Source organism: Glossina fuscipes, unplaced genomic scaffold (genome assembly GCF_014805625.2).
Source record: "Glossina fuscipes isolate IAEA_lab_2018 unplaced genomic scaffold, Yale_Gfus_2 2, whole genome shotgun sequence".
NCBI classification, from domain to species: domain Eukaryota; kingdom Metazoa; phylum Arthropoda; class Insecta; order Diptera; family Glossinidae; genus Glossina; species Glossina fuscipes.
The window spans coordinates 12,546,994-12,561,187 of record NW_023998416.1 but is presented as its reverse complement, the minus strand read 5'-3'; the positions used below and the strand labels follow the sequence as shown (position 1 = coordinate 12,561,187).

At 31.8% G+C, this 14,194-nt stretch overlaps 1 long non-coding RNA gene across 1 annotated transcript in view; it reads right to left on the bottom strand.

Annotated features, from left to right (window-relative positions):
• The window catches only part of LOC119634224, a 101,523-nt gene extending 87,532 nt beyond the window's left edge, over positions 1-13,991 (bottom strand). Inside the window, exon 1 of the long non-coding RNA XR_005246940.1 lies at positions 13,919-13,991. This is a non-coding gene — a long non-coding RNA (uncharacterized LOC119634224). The remainder of the gene's footprint in view (positions 1-13,918) is intronic.
• Positions 13,992-14,194: the final 203 nt, after the last annotated feature.

Sequence of the window (14,194 nt, the reverse complement as noted above, 5' to 3'; positions counted from 1 at the left end):
CGCTTGGTTAGCAAATTTCTTTCATTATCCAAACACAATACACTTAACGCAATTTACGAAATCACTAAAAATTGATTGAATTTTTATACATGTGATACATAATGGCAATAATATAAATAATGACGACAATGATGATGATGATGATGATGACAATGATGATGATGATGATGATCGTAATTCTTATCTATTTTCATTCAGATAAACGAAAATTACCGACTTTTTAATTTAAAGCATTTCATTCCATATCCCAGCTGCTTATACAAAAATTTTCTCTTTACTTACATACAGATCTCTTTACTTAATACATATATATATATATACATATATATATTTTGCTTTGGTCGCTTTCATTTTTGCTCTTCTCATCTTGCTTGCCATACAAAGTACAACGGAATGAAATATTGTATTTGAAGCTGAATTTTGTCGTCGTATTCTTAGCTGAGTTTGAGTATATATTGAAATTAGGGTCAAATGCTTAGCTATTTGTTCGCCATTGTTAAGGAAAAAAAAAAAAACAGAAAGAGGAAAAAGGAAAAAAAACAAGAAAAAAACAGAATTATCTGCATTGAATTTAATAAAAGACTTATGTGTTTAAAGGGGCAGACGAAACGAGAGGGACTGACCGACAACACAAGCACAGCACAATAACAATATTGTTACATTTTTATTCTATTTTTACCTATTAATTCAATTTTCGTTTTCATTTCACTTAAGTAACGAAAGGATACGACATCACACGCATACATATACAAGAATTCTAATTCAGAGTTAGTGAGTAGTATTCATACCAATCCTGGTAAGCGTACATATTCTCATGTATTTACATTTGATCATCGTTGTAAAACGGTCTGTTTTCTCTTCTTTTTATTACATATTTAAGCACATATTGAAACACTTAAAATAAAAATCTTAATTAAAAACAATAGAAAATCCTTTTTATATCTTTTCTAAGGGTTAATAAAACTTTATTGAGGCAATCGTTGCTAAGCTTATATTCTGTTTAGTTTACTAATTTACTACCAGTTTTCAAGAGTTTTAAGGTAACCCATTAACTTAACAATATACATTTAAGTTCGAATACAAGATGAACCCTCTCTATCTCATTAAATATTTTTCACATTATAAAGGTTAGGCTATTGGGAGCGAGTTACTGAATAATCAATGTCGATTGATCTCTTTAAATAAACTTTAAAAAAGTACACATGCGTATAATGCATCATTCAATAATGTCGTAGGATGACATATATATATATATATATATATATATATAATAGACATAGGATAACTATTGACGAATTCATATCATTTTAGCTTGTATGCTAATGATTGGCATTTCATCAAATTTCGATACACTCCGTTTGATGGTTGCTATGATCAATTCGATTCGTTAATAGTGGGAAATTAAACGAATTTATTGAGCGACATGTTAAGTTTAAGCTGTCGACGGCCAAACCTAACGTATTGAATGCATGAAATGAATTTAAACTTACGGAGGAGTTAAATTGATAAACAAACAAAATCCATTGTTGTACGTGAAGTGAACTTAGCTTTCGAGTATTCGTTTTGTATACTCGTCATTGGAAGCATCCAAAGATATTTGATTGTACCGGACAATTTGCAGTTAAGAGCCACATGCCTTAGTTCGATCAATGTTGAAATCATAAATGTGAATTTGGTTTAGTTTACTTAAGTGTGCTTAAAATACAACTATTCCCAATAATATTCTGTCAAGTTGGCACTTAAGTTAATTGGCAATTTTCATGTTGACAATAGTCGAATTGGTCTATGGAAAATTAAATGAAAATTACGATAGACTTTCTAGCAAGAAAATTGTATTATGGCTTGGAAATCGATAAACAGTTAAAGTGTTTGTCAGTGTCGGCGATGGTACAATTTCATAATGGAGCATTCTTATACAAAAAGGTATTTTATTCGAGCTTTTTTTTATTTATCTACACACACGTACATGACGAGTTATCATTATGAGACGTATGGCAGGAAAAATATATATATGTATATGTATACATAACATTGCTACTTTATACCAAGTTCTAAGTTTAAAATCAACTACAACATGGGATTAGTGCGAACAATAACGCAAGCATATTGTAGATATAAAAGAATCCTTCATAGGTTTGTTGCACGATTGCATTGAAGCAAACCTTCTTAGGACATTTTTCACAAAAGATTAAACTGGGAGCTGGATAGACTCATTATTCACTTGGAAGAAAATTCATTTCAAGACTTTCAACTATGCTTCTAGTGACACTTACATTGAACTGGAGGACTCTTTCAATCCTTTCGTTGGCAAAATGAAATAAGAAAAATTTTGAGCACAAAACGATTTATTAAAAAAATGAAGCATACATAGACTGGACTTGAATCTGCTCATCTATTATAAATATATTTTAAGTGATTGCCAATCTCTTCAATAATGTATTTGCTGTCGATGTTCGACGAAAAACTCGATTACCACAAATAAAAAGTCAACTAGAATAATCACAATCAACTCGGCACTCAATGAAATACCTTATATCACTTCGCTTAGTAGAATTATTCATTTAACGAATTTCTCAAAGTGACATGTTATACGGAAAATGGTCGACGAAATAGTCCTGCACGAACCATTTTCAATAGGCTGCTTCCTTGATCTAAACTAGGTCGGTTTACCAAATTTCATTAAAATATTGTGATCTGTAGACTGAAAACAAGAAAACAAGACAGGCGGACGGACGGACACACTTTAATTGATTATGATTCTGAATCGGCCCGCATAACAAAAAGTAGATTTATCTCAAATCTTACTTGGTCTTGCATGCATCCACACCAACTTAAAATAGCCTTGCCCCTACGAGTGAGTGTAGGGTATGAATGATTACGAATATGAAAAGCGGTTCCGTTAGGAGTGCCTGCCTCAAAATACGCTTGTTAGTAACTTTTCAGTTTAAATCAACATATCGACTACTCCGACTAGTCAAGTACTCTGCCTGTCTACTTGCGATAATTATGACTGAAATCCCTGAAAAGGTCTAGAAAATCTAATCCCAACTTATTTGTAACCCATCAGTTGCTGTCACGATTATACGATGTGAACCATGTGAATGCTACGTCGATTAAATGTATTTTTACTTACTCTTCGAATGATATATGGAACATAAACTTGTGGTGGATGACTAAGAAATTCAACGCATGTCAAAACTGTTTTTGCAGTAAATTTTCTTTTAGGAAATAAATCAATTGAACTAATCACAAAAATTTAATTGCTGTTTTGTCGTACTTACAGTAAGAAGCACATTGTTTTCTGAATTCTGCTTAGTTTTCCTCTTCGGTGTACTAAAATTCATTTTATTGACGTCTGTTAGTGTTATAAAATTAATTATATAATTATTTCAGCACACAACACAATTAAGTCGAAGACGCGTGCAAATAATGTTAGACCTTAAAAACTCATGAGTTACACTCTTCTGTGTGTGTGTGTGTGTGTGTGTGTGTGTATGTAACAGAGTCATTAATATATAACAGTAGAAAAATTATTATTTGTTTCATTACTGATAATTAATTTCAATTTGTCAACCAGCATAATTGATGAAAGGAATAGAACGTAAAATGCTCACAGACGGAGGGTTCTTAAAGCGAGAAATTGAAGGGAACAGATGAAGCAAATTTAACTGTAAACAGTTTCGTCAAACCTCGTCGTTTAGTTTCCTTGTTACTCTTTAAGACGTTCCCTGCCCAACTCGAAATGAGTGCATTTTATTTGCATTGACGACCGAAATATTTACTAAGAAATCGGTATACTTTTCAACTAATGTCATAACTGAGAGCCGGTTTAGGGTTGTCGATGTCGTGTTAAATCGATTGCGATTTAAACGTACTGTTCGACAACAATTTTGCGATCAACAGACCTTTCATTTGAAAGGAACACAACTGTCCGCAGTTTGTCCATCCTCGCATTCTTTGGATACAAGTTTAGTTAATTTGTTATACGTAGTGAAGTATAGCGTAAGTTTACTTATATATGTAAGATAGGACACGCCGTGCAATATAAAACAGTGATGGTTCTGATTTGAAGTTACAATATCAACTTTGGATTTGAATTTGACCGATCATAATTGAGTGAGTCAAATACAAGGTCAAGGGAAAAGGGTAGAATAAGCTAGCAGTGTTCACGTAACATACTAACACTAATCAAAGCGTATTATACAACTATTGAAGTACTTATTGCAAACAATTTGCTTTTTGGGAAATTAAATAAACTTAACACCGAATGTCTACATACATACAAAGTGTACAAAGGTGTACAAATAAAAGGTCTATGTGAAGTGAAAAATATCCGGCGAAACAAGTCTAGGTCCCATTTCAGCGGAGCTCCGGAAAATACACAATTTCTTGAGAAGACTTTTAAAAGCTGAAGAGCGAACACGGGCCAAAATTTATCTTTTGCAGATTCAATAGAAAGAAAAATGAACAGCTGTAAACTATTTACTCGTTACAGTCCACAATCCACAGCAGAATTATCGAGAATTATCAACCAGCCCAGCATTACATCGAATAAAATAATGTAAACAATAATTAATTTTTAGATTTCAATGTTTTCATACAAAAAATTGAGCATGACGTAGAGATGAGTTTTAGCGTGTACTGAAAACGATGCATGGTAACAAACTTGTTAGTTTTTTAAATAACCTAAAAAGTAATAGTAGTTTTAGATAGAGCTTTAAAAAGGAACTAAGGCTAGATGGATGTGGGAAGCTGTGGATTATCAATGCAAGAATTTCTACATTTAAAATAAAAGAAAAAAAATGAATAGTTTCGACCTATGGCACCTTGTAAACTTGTCATTAAATACGAATGCAAATTAAGTTGAAACGAATTTTAATTAAATATATCTCTCTTTTCTCTATTATAATTTGAATACTAATTAAGAATTTTATGTGACGAAAGAAAAGAAACAAAATCAATTAGAAAACAAATGGACAAACTGAAGAATATAAGAAAGGCGACAAAACACGTACACCTAACAGAAATACGTTCTCTAAAACTTTAATAACATTTTTTTAATTTTATATTTGTTTTTTCGATTAAATATCATCATGTTCATCGTAAAAAGATTACCCGAAAAAATTTCAAAGATGAAGATGTTATAAAAAGAATTATCAAGAAAAAGAAAAAAAAAAAAAATAAGAAAAAACATAAACAAAATAGTTAAGCGGAAGGAAGTATAAAAGCAAAAGTTTAAGAAAAGTCTTTCAGAGAATTATTTATACATTGCAGAGAACTGAGTGACTATCTATTGTTATTGCAGCTCCTATATGCTTAAGGTACTTGTTATGACGAAGAATATAAGTGAATGAATGCTTGATGCTTATATAGGAAAAATGAAAAAAAAAAAAATAAATAAATAAATAAGTAAATGCAACAAAAAAGAACAATTTTTATATTATTTATAAATCATTTTTCTTTCTTTATTAAGCAATAATAAAATTCAGAAGTAAGAATGATATACTCGGTAGCGACCGAATCTTTTATACCCATTACCATTATTCTGAAAAAGACGTAGATACGAGAAAAAACTAAATTTTCATTCTTTATAATGTTCAGTGGGCGTGGCTGATTAATTCCATTTTTGTGGAATAACATATATCTCCATTCTTGCGTTCGTGAGTGCGTCTCCAACAGCAATTAATAGACGGATGGATAGGCGGACCAATGCAATACCAACCTGCGAGAAAGAACTTCCAATGCCTCTGGCGAACTTGAAACAGATAGCTTCCTTCTCGCGGAAAGGTGGACTCTTGTCGCAAACATTGCGCGAACAGACAACCATAGTTTTGTTTCACCGACCAGAATTGCATACCACAGAGAGCCGGACAGACAGATAGAATTTGACGCTGATCAATATAATCATAATTCTGAGTGTTGCAAGCGTTTTGACAATGTGAGTGTAATCCTCATCTGTCGATGATGGTTATAAAAATTGCACTTAAAGGTAAAGCTTCTCATGCACCTCACTGGCATACTTTTGTTGTTTCGCAAAATAGAAAAAAACACACGAGTCCGTGGTAATATAAGCATCTAAAGATGTGTTCTTTCGATCGTAGCGCATTTTATTTAGTATCAATTTCCGCTGATTTTAGGCTCTAGGTAATCTATAGCATTCGCAAGTTTACGAATGAATGAATAAATTATTAAAACGATTTCCTTTTTCTAAAGAGGATAACCAAAGACATCAGTTAATCAGTTAAGAAGAAAGGGCTTATTAAACTCGAATATAGAATTGAATCATATATAAAGTATTTCCAAAGACGCAGATTGCCTTCGAAATATGCAGCACGTCAACCGTTGACTAAGAATCCCATGGAATATTAACATGTAACTGACAAAAATGTCGAATATGGAAACAACTGAGAAGGGATTTTTCACAAAAACAAAAAAAATTGGCGTATTATCGAGGGGATTTCAAAAACTCGCCTCAAGTTGAAACCCACTGTTTTATGTTTTTTTTTTTTTATTTTTCTTTATTTCTTAAGAGCAAGTCGAAAAAAAAAATCCAAAACTTTATTCGAATATAACAGACATTTATTTATATATTTACGTATGTGTTTAAATATATTTGCATATGCATGCTTGTGCTTCGTGTGTGCGTTGTCTTAAGGGAATAGTTTTGGTTTTATTGGCATGTAAAATATTTTTTCGTTTTTTTTTTTTTTTTTATATATATATCTATAAAGGGGTACATAAGGTCGAAAGAGTTTCAAACGTCAGTTCATCTAGAAATGTGTAGAGCGTTTTTTAGATGTTTTTGTTCTTTTCCTTTTTTTTTTTTGGTTTTTTTTTTGGTTATTTTGAAGTCAATTTGTACAAATTATTTCCATTACATTACTTACTTGTCTTTCAAATCATGGTTGTTTGGGAGTTTTGCAGCAATATGCTTTTGTTAAAACGAAAGCATTTCATGTATTTTTCTAAAGTTTTCTTTTCTTCTTTTCAGATATTAAAGTAAATGAAGCATAGTATGCATTATCTCTCGGGTTTTTGAGGAAAAAGATGAAAAAATTGCACATATTGCTGCCATGACAATACGGAAACATGATGTGAATCGTTATGATGTATTCTCTCTACTTATTTACTGCACGTTTAATAATAATTTTAATTTAATATAAAAATTTTAAAATCGGTAGTGATCTTGTTTACGGGGCTGGACGACTATAAATTTAACCTAAAAATTCTGACGTTTTTTTTTTTATAGATTGAATCAAGGAAAATGAAATAAAAAGATAATAGTGGGCGCGACAACACTTAACATAATGGCCAAAAATTTGTCATTGTAGTGAGAGAATTTGAAACTTTAAATGCGTTTTACCCGTAGCTCAGTTTTTGAAAACAGCGCGCAGCGTATCTGCAACAATTTTCATTTTCTCGTTCGAAATATTACGGTATCTTTAAAAAATATTCTTTAAAGATATACATAGGATACTTTCCCTAAATTAATTTCAGCATTTTACCACATATCACCTGGGTTGGAAGGGTGCGGACATGTGCAACATCCAAAAGAAGTTGAGATAAACAGATTTTTTATTCTACCGATCGATCCACAATCAGTTTCTGAATTGATGTAAGCTTCTCTGTCCATCTGTCCCTTATGTTTTGTTTTGGTCAACCCTATGTGGGCTGGTTTGCGGCATATTTTACGAAATTTTATTATAACACACTGACATATTTTTGGCCAAGAAGGAATTCTATTGAAAATGGTCCGCATTCGGCCACTTTTTCGATCATTTCCCATACAATACTTTACTTTGAAGACCCTATCAATGAATAACTGTAGTGAGGTAGGATGGTGTAGGACATTTAATGATAGACAGAAGAAGATAGTGCTTTGGGCTTGTTCTTGAATTTGTAATAATGGGAAATAGGCGGCAATGATCACCATTGCGCAGATATGCATAAAAAATTTAAGCTTAAATCTTTCTTTGAATTTTTAATTGAAGCTCACACCTCATCCTTCCCTACCAATAAAGGAACAGTGATTTACAATCCGTAGGAAATATTGGTCTAAATTTTTACACCACTAATCGATATTGATTGCTGACGAAAGAGAAATGCAAAAGATAAGCAGGATTAATCCGAAAATAAAGGCGCAATAAGCGCCTTATAATTCATTAACAGGTATACAAGAATATATTGCGATCATGTAGTTTTCAAGAGGAGGAAAGCGATCGCGACAAGACTCAAAACAAGCCACCAATAGAAGACCAGTAAAGCTTACCTAACCTACCTACTTAATAACCTATTGCCTATAATTACAAATATTTTTCGGACACAAGGGAAAATGGTCCGAATTGTATCGAACGACATGCCGACCTCTAGCAAAACCTTTTATAATTGTAAGGTAATTGTTTGAGTAAAGCATTGTTTATGGATATCGGATATGGATGAATGTCCTTGTTTTCATAATGACTTGTTGTTCGCACATTCATCATTTATTATAATAGCTCTTAAGCTTATGCAGTTGTATTATATGACTTATTCGGAAATATGGACTCAAAAGTTTTTCAAGTAACAAACATTTTCGACTTGTTTATTGGTATATAAAAACTTCACCCAGGGGATGAGTGTAACTTTTTTATTTACATTTCTATTTTATGTAATTTTTTAAGTAAATATGCAACTAAAAATGAGAAAAATTCCCGATTATACAAACATGCAACGAATTTACTTTATAAAATACCCAAAAATGTAATAAATTAAATCTAAAGCATGTGTACATCCTTTCATAAAGTTTCAAAATATGTAAAAAAAGATAAAAAACATTCAAACACATAGTATATTGAAATGTTAGAAAGAGAAACAATACTGGAACATATCTCAGAAAAAAATTTCACAATTGTATAATTATTTTACAAAAAAAAAACAAAAAAAAATAGAAATAAAACAACGGCAACAACAAAAATATAAATAATATTTTCAACAATTTATACGAGATTTTTGTGAACTTTTTTTCTATTTTTTTTACTATTTTTTGCTGAGAATTTAGAAGCTACGAATTCAGAGGAATGAAAAATTGCTTTGAATGATTAAATTTGCAAAACTCTTAATACTTCTACCACTGTTCTATGTATGTACATGTTTGCATACCTCACGTATGAGTGGATACAGGTATAATTAAATTTCTTTTTGATTATGTTGTCAGTACAACTCAGACATCATTTTAATTGCTGATACCATACCATACGAGGAGAGAAGAAAAAAAAAAATAAAAAATAAATAAATAAATAAAGCATAGACATCAAAATCGAGTTCTACTACAGAATTTTTCCTTTAACAGATGACGAAGACAACAGCATTGAAGGCCTTATTAAGTAAAGAAAGCTCAAAACTCAATGCAAGTAAGTCATTGAGATTATTTACTTGTCGTTAGATTGCAGCATATAAACTATGAGAATTGAGGCATGATCTCCTTTGTAATTCTTGTACGATTTTATGCAATGGGCGATTTAAAGCAACGTTCTCTTTAGCTTCATAAAGATGGAGAGAGAGAGAGAGAGAGGGAGAGAGATAAAGTTAATTAAAAAGTACTGTATTTGCTTAAAGCATTCTTGTAATTATTTTCTATTCAAGCGAACATTATTTGAATATTTATGTAGTTAGAGAAAATATGCAGCAAATTAAAATTGAAATATAATAAATTAATTCAAAAATATTTAATTAATTTTTTGCATAAAACTTACTGTGAAGTATGATACAAAAATGCTAAAATTATTTATATTAAAATTTGCATTCTTTTTAAGGTAATAGCTTTAAATGTATTAAAAATCGCTGAGTATCTAAAACAATCCTCGAATCTTGTTTAGCATCCGCCACTGAGATTACAGTGAATATATATAGAGTTTGGCATAAGCAGATCGCTTAAGGCCCACTTGTATTAAAAACGAAAATTTTTCCTAATTGTCAGACATAATGTTATTGAAAGCCCTTTACTTTTAATGGACAGATTAGATAGATTTTTCGTTAAAGGCGTTGAGCTTTGTCTTTGATAAATCGATTTATTCCCGCGCTTCATGCTATGTTGAAAGGCTTCCAATCCTTTCACAATTTGTAGGAAAAGAGTTCACTGAAATGGTTAGATTAATCATTTGATAAAGTCGCTGAGAGGGGTAATCAGTAACACTACAGCATTGAGTTGCTGTTGATGGTCTAAGTAATTTTCAATAATAAAAATGACATTCGTTTCTTTTCTCTTTTTGATTTTCTTGTTTTGCCATACGCTACACCATTTTTGGCACGAGCTTTTGTCCAGATGCATGCAACGTCTACAAGGGCTTGGGATAGTCCCATCTCCATATCGTCTGTGTCTCTGCCAGTCACGCGTTTCTGTGTTCAATTTACGGGACCCAATTTTCGCGATATTTTGATGAAATTTGTTACATTAACGGGTTTTGGCCCAAGGACAAATTCTGTTGAAAATGACTCGGATCAGACCACTATTTCGACTTCATTCCATATAACATTTTAGTTTGAAAAACCGTTACATAACTAATTGTATCAAGCCAAGTGAGGTCACGGCGCTGTAGGGTGAGCCACGGCCACCGTTAGTTCTTCTTCTTATTTGTACTTTCATTTCAATTTATTTTAATTAAATAATTGGTTTTTCTTCTTTTGTTTATTCTTTGTCTTTGGCCTTTCCTTTTTTCCAGTTTTCTGCTCTTTTTCTTTAACTTTTCCTTTTTGCTTTAATTTATCCAATTATATCTAATTATAAGTAAATTTATTCATGTCATTTTATTGTTGTACGTAAAAACGAAGCCATCATTAAATAACCCATGAGGTAATGCGATGATATTTGTTCATAATAATAAATAAATAAAAGACAAAAAATATGTTTAACGTAAACATTTCATCGTTACTTAAAGGCAAAGATCTCACAATATATTTCTTTCTATACAAAGAGACGATGATTTCGTTTGTTTTAATAAAAAATCGAATTTTAAATAAACATCGGACCATACACATATCCGCACTAACATAATAATTTTTAAGGTTAATGAAGTCAAAGAGAGATCTTTACAAGTTTTTGTTTGTTTATGAAAGGTTTACATTTACATATATCATGCCAAACATAAATATATATACACATATATAACATATCAATGCGTAAACTGTGTATACATATTTTTAGTAAAAACTTAGACTATTGCATATGTAAACAGACCGTAGTTGTGTATGCGTACGTGTGCGCTCAGTTAAATAAATCATAAACAAAGACCACAAATGGAGATTGCCAGCAATTTATGTACGCATACCATACACATACCATAGGTTGCTATGTAACCCTCAAAGGCCCTGCTATACCACATAACCGGAAACAGTGGAGGAAAAACAGTTTTCTTTACAGAAAGCAAGACCAACAACACAACAGTAAAAAACCGAAATAAATCAAAGCAAGGAGAAAAACCAAACGCCGCACAGTAGCATCAGTAGCGCTACATGTTCAAAAAAAAATAAAAAAAGAAAAAAAAACTACCCTCAGTTGAATAATTTGTTTATTGTATAGAGTGAAGTCATCGAAGAAGTTATGCTGAATTGCTTAGAAAGTTTGAGACAGTGATGTAGAATACTTCTAAGTATACAAGGCATACACTTAAGACCCAAATTAAAGAAACTTGCTTGAGTTACACTTCCAAAAGGTGAGGTTATGTCTTTGAAGTTGTTGACTATTAATGCCAAAATGATAAAAGTGTGGATAGATTGTTTACCGATAAATCTGAAGGACTTCTTTCCATAGGCATGAAGAAAAAGAGCATCTTTTAGCAAATTTGTTTCTCTGCCTGTCTTAATATGAGCATTCACTCAGAGGATGTCGCTTAATAAAGAGATGACCCCAGTTTAGTGGGTGTGAGCTCAATCGTTATGTGTTATACTTTTACCGACTCACTCGGCCACTCACTATAGCCAAGATCAAGTACCGCACTGAGATTAGCACCCATGCGCACCGACGTCGGTATCAGCGTGTTTTTCTCTACCCACCTAAGGACAATGCTGTTAAAAACTCTTTTTAGATGTCTAGGCGCTCAAAAATGCGGTTTTCTAAAAAGCCCACTTGGCATAAGTGAGTATATGTTGAGGCAAATATCAATCACTAAAATTAATTTATTAAATTATCAACACCGAAGCAAGTCATTAATTAAAACATTAAAAACAAATAAGTGACACCGAGGGCATAATGAACACCTTTCATTTTCAGTGTAAGCCGTAGGACTTTCCGATGCAATTTTCTTATTACGACCACTGATGTCTTATCCGTGTACGGCAATTGTAAGCGAAAATAATATGTTAACATAATTCTTAAAGGTTTCAAGAAAAAAAAAAAAAAAAAATGCATGCTTGAAATACATATTCATGCACGTTCCAATTTGCAACACACCAAGCATCTATGTGGTTACATTATGCACCAAACCCATATACTGTAAAAGGGAACATCAGCTGTTTTGCTTCAACGCTTTAACACAGTAAATAGGAATACAAATACAGATACGTATGTATAGGACAAGAGAAGACATAAAACAGAAATATTTTCTATATATATTTGTACATCAAGGGTGGGGGGGGAAGGAAGACTCAAATCCTTTTGAGAGCAAAACAATACACAAAAGAATGAAAAGAAAGAAGGCGTCCAGGGTAATAACAAAAAAAAAAATAAAAAAAAAAAATAGAAATTCGAAGAAAGGAGGAGGAAAAAAAGAACGTAAAACAACCTGAAAAAATCCTTACACTTGAAATAAAACAGAAAATCAATAAATTTTGTCATTTATCTTAGTTTTGCTTTAAAAGAGATTTGTATGTCATAGATTTAGTGGTAGACAAATATACAAATAAACCTACACCGAGTGTATGTAAGCCGGGAGTATGAGAGATAAGGTCTTTGAAAAAATGAATTTTTTTTTTTTTTCTTGGATTTTGCTGCTAACATAACAAAAACAAACCGACCGGAGTGCGAATTTAGAAAATAATATTTTTGTTCAACTTCGTAAGTGTTCGAGTATTGTTTGCCTGCCTATGGATTTTTGTTTTTTTACAATTATTCTTATTGTTTGGAAAAGGATTTCTTTTTTTCTTCTTCTTGCTCTTATCATTACTTCGGCTTAATACAAAATATAAGACAACAATTAGGAACGGCTTATATAATATTTGTTTCAGACCACAGACGTATATTGTTTTTGTATTAAAAAAGGATTCATTCTGGTGTAAATATTTCGACGAGCCAAAGAAGTTAAACTATTGGCTTTCTTATGCTAACTGACTGGTTCCCGTCGCCATTGTAATAAGGGAGTGCTATTGCTACGCGTATGTAACTGGAGTCATTTGCACATCGCTCGTTCAATTTCGTTCAATTACAATCTTATTGCGAATATTAGATTCGATATTATCGATGATTATTGGATTTCCCGGCATAATGATCAGAAATATGTAATATATCACTCAATAAGTACATAGGATAATATATAGATACTTAAATGGTGTGCAACAAAACTACATGACATTCCGATGATTAGTTTTAAACAAAGGAGAAATTTTAAATTTCGCGTATAGTATCGCTAATGGATTTAATCAATAGTCATCCCACGAACTTATCGAGTGATACGTTTTACTTCATGAATATCCTTTTAGTTATCTTCCTTACGGAATTACACAATTAACATATATATATATATATCCATCGATGCCAGCGATATTGGAATAATATTACTTTGAGTATTTTCCCTATTGTTACCACTTCACCCTTTGCATTCATATGTTTTCACACATACGTATATAATTTGTACGTGCATTTATGCATTTTCATGTTTGTATTTATTCACATATGTTGTACTTGAAAAAAAAAAATTCAGTTCTATGCAATAATCTAAAAATAACTCACCCAGCTATGCTTGGTTATGCTGCTGTTTTTGTTGTCTGATGGTTTCACTGCTTGATGTTTTTCAATTGCTGTTCATGTTACGAATTTAAGCTTAGTTTCATATATGTTTCTTGCTGGTATGAGGGGGTTTTGCTTTCTTTCCTTTTCAAAACGTAATTGTTACAAAATCTTATGCACGTGACTTGATTTCCCTCTGCAAAAGCAAAAAAGGAAAAAGAACACAAAAAATTCATGAGACGCAATTTACAGCAACAACAAAAATAAGTGTCTTTTTTT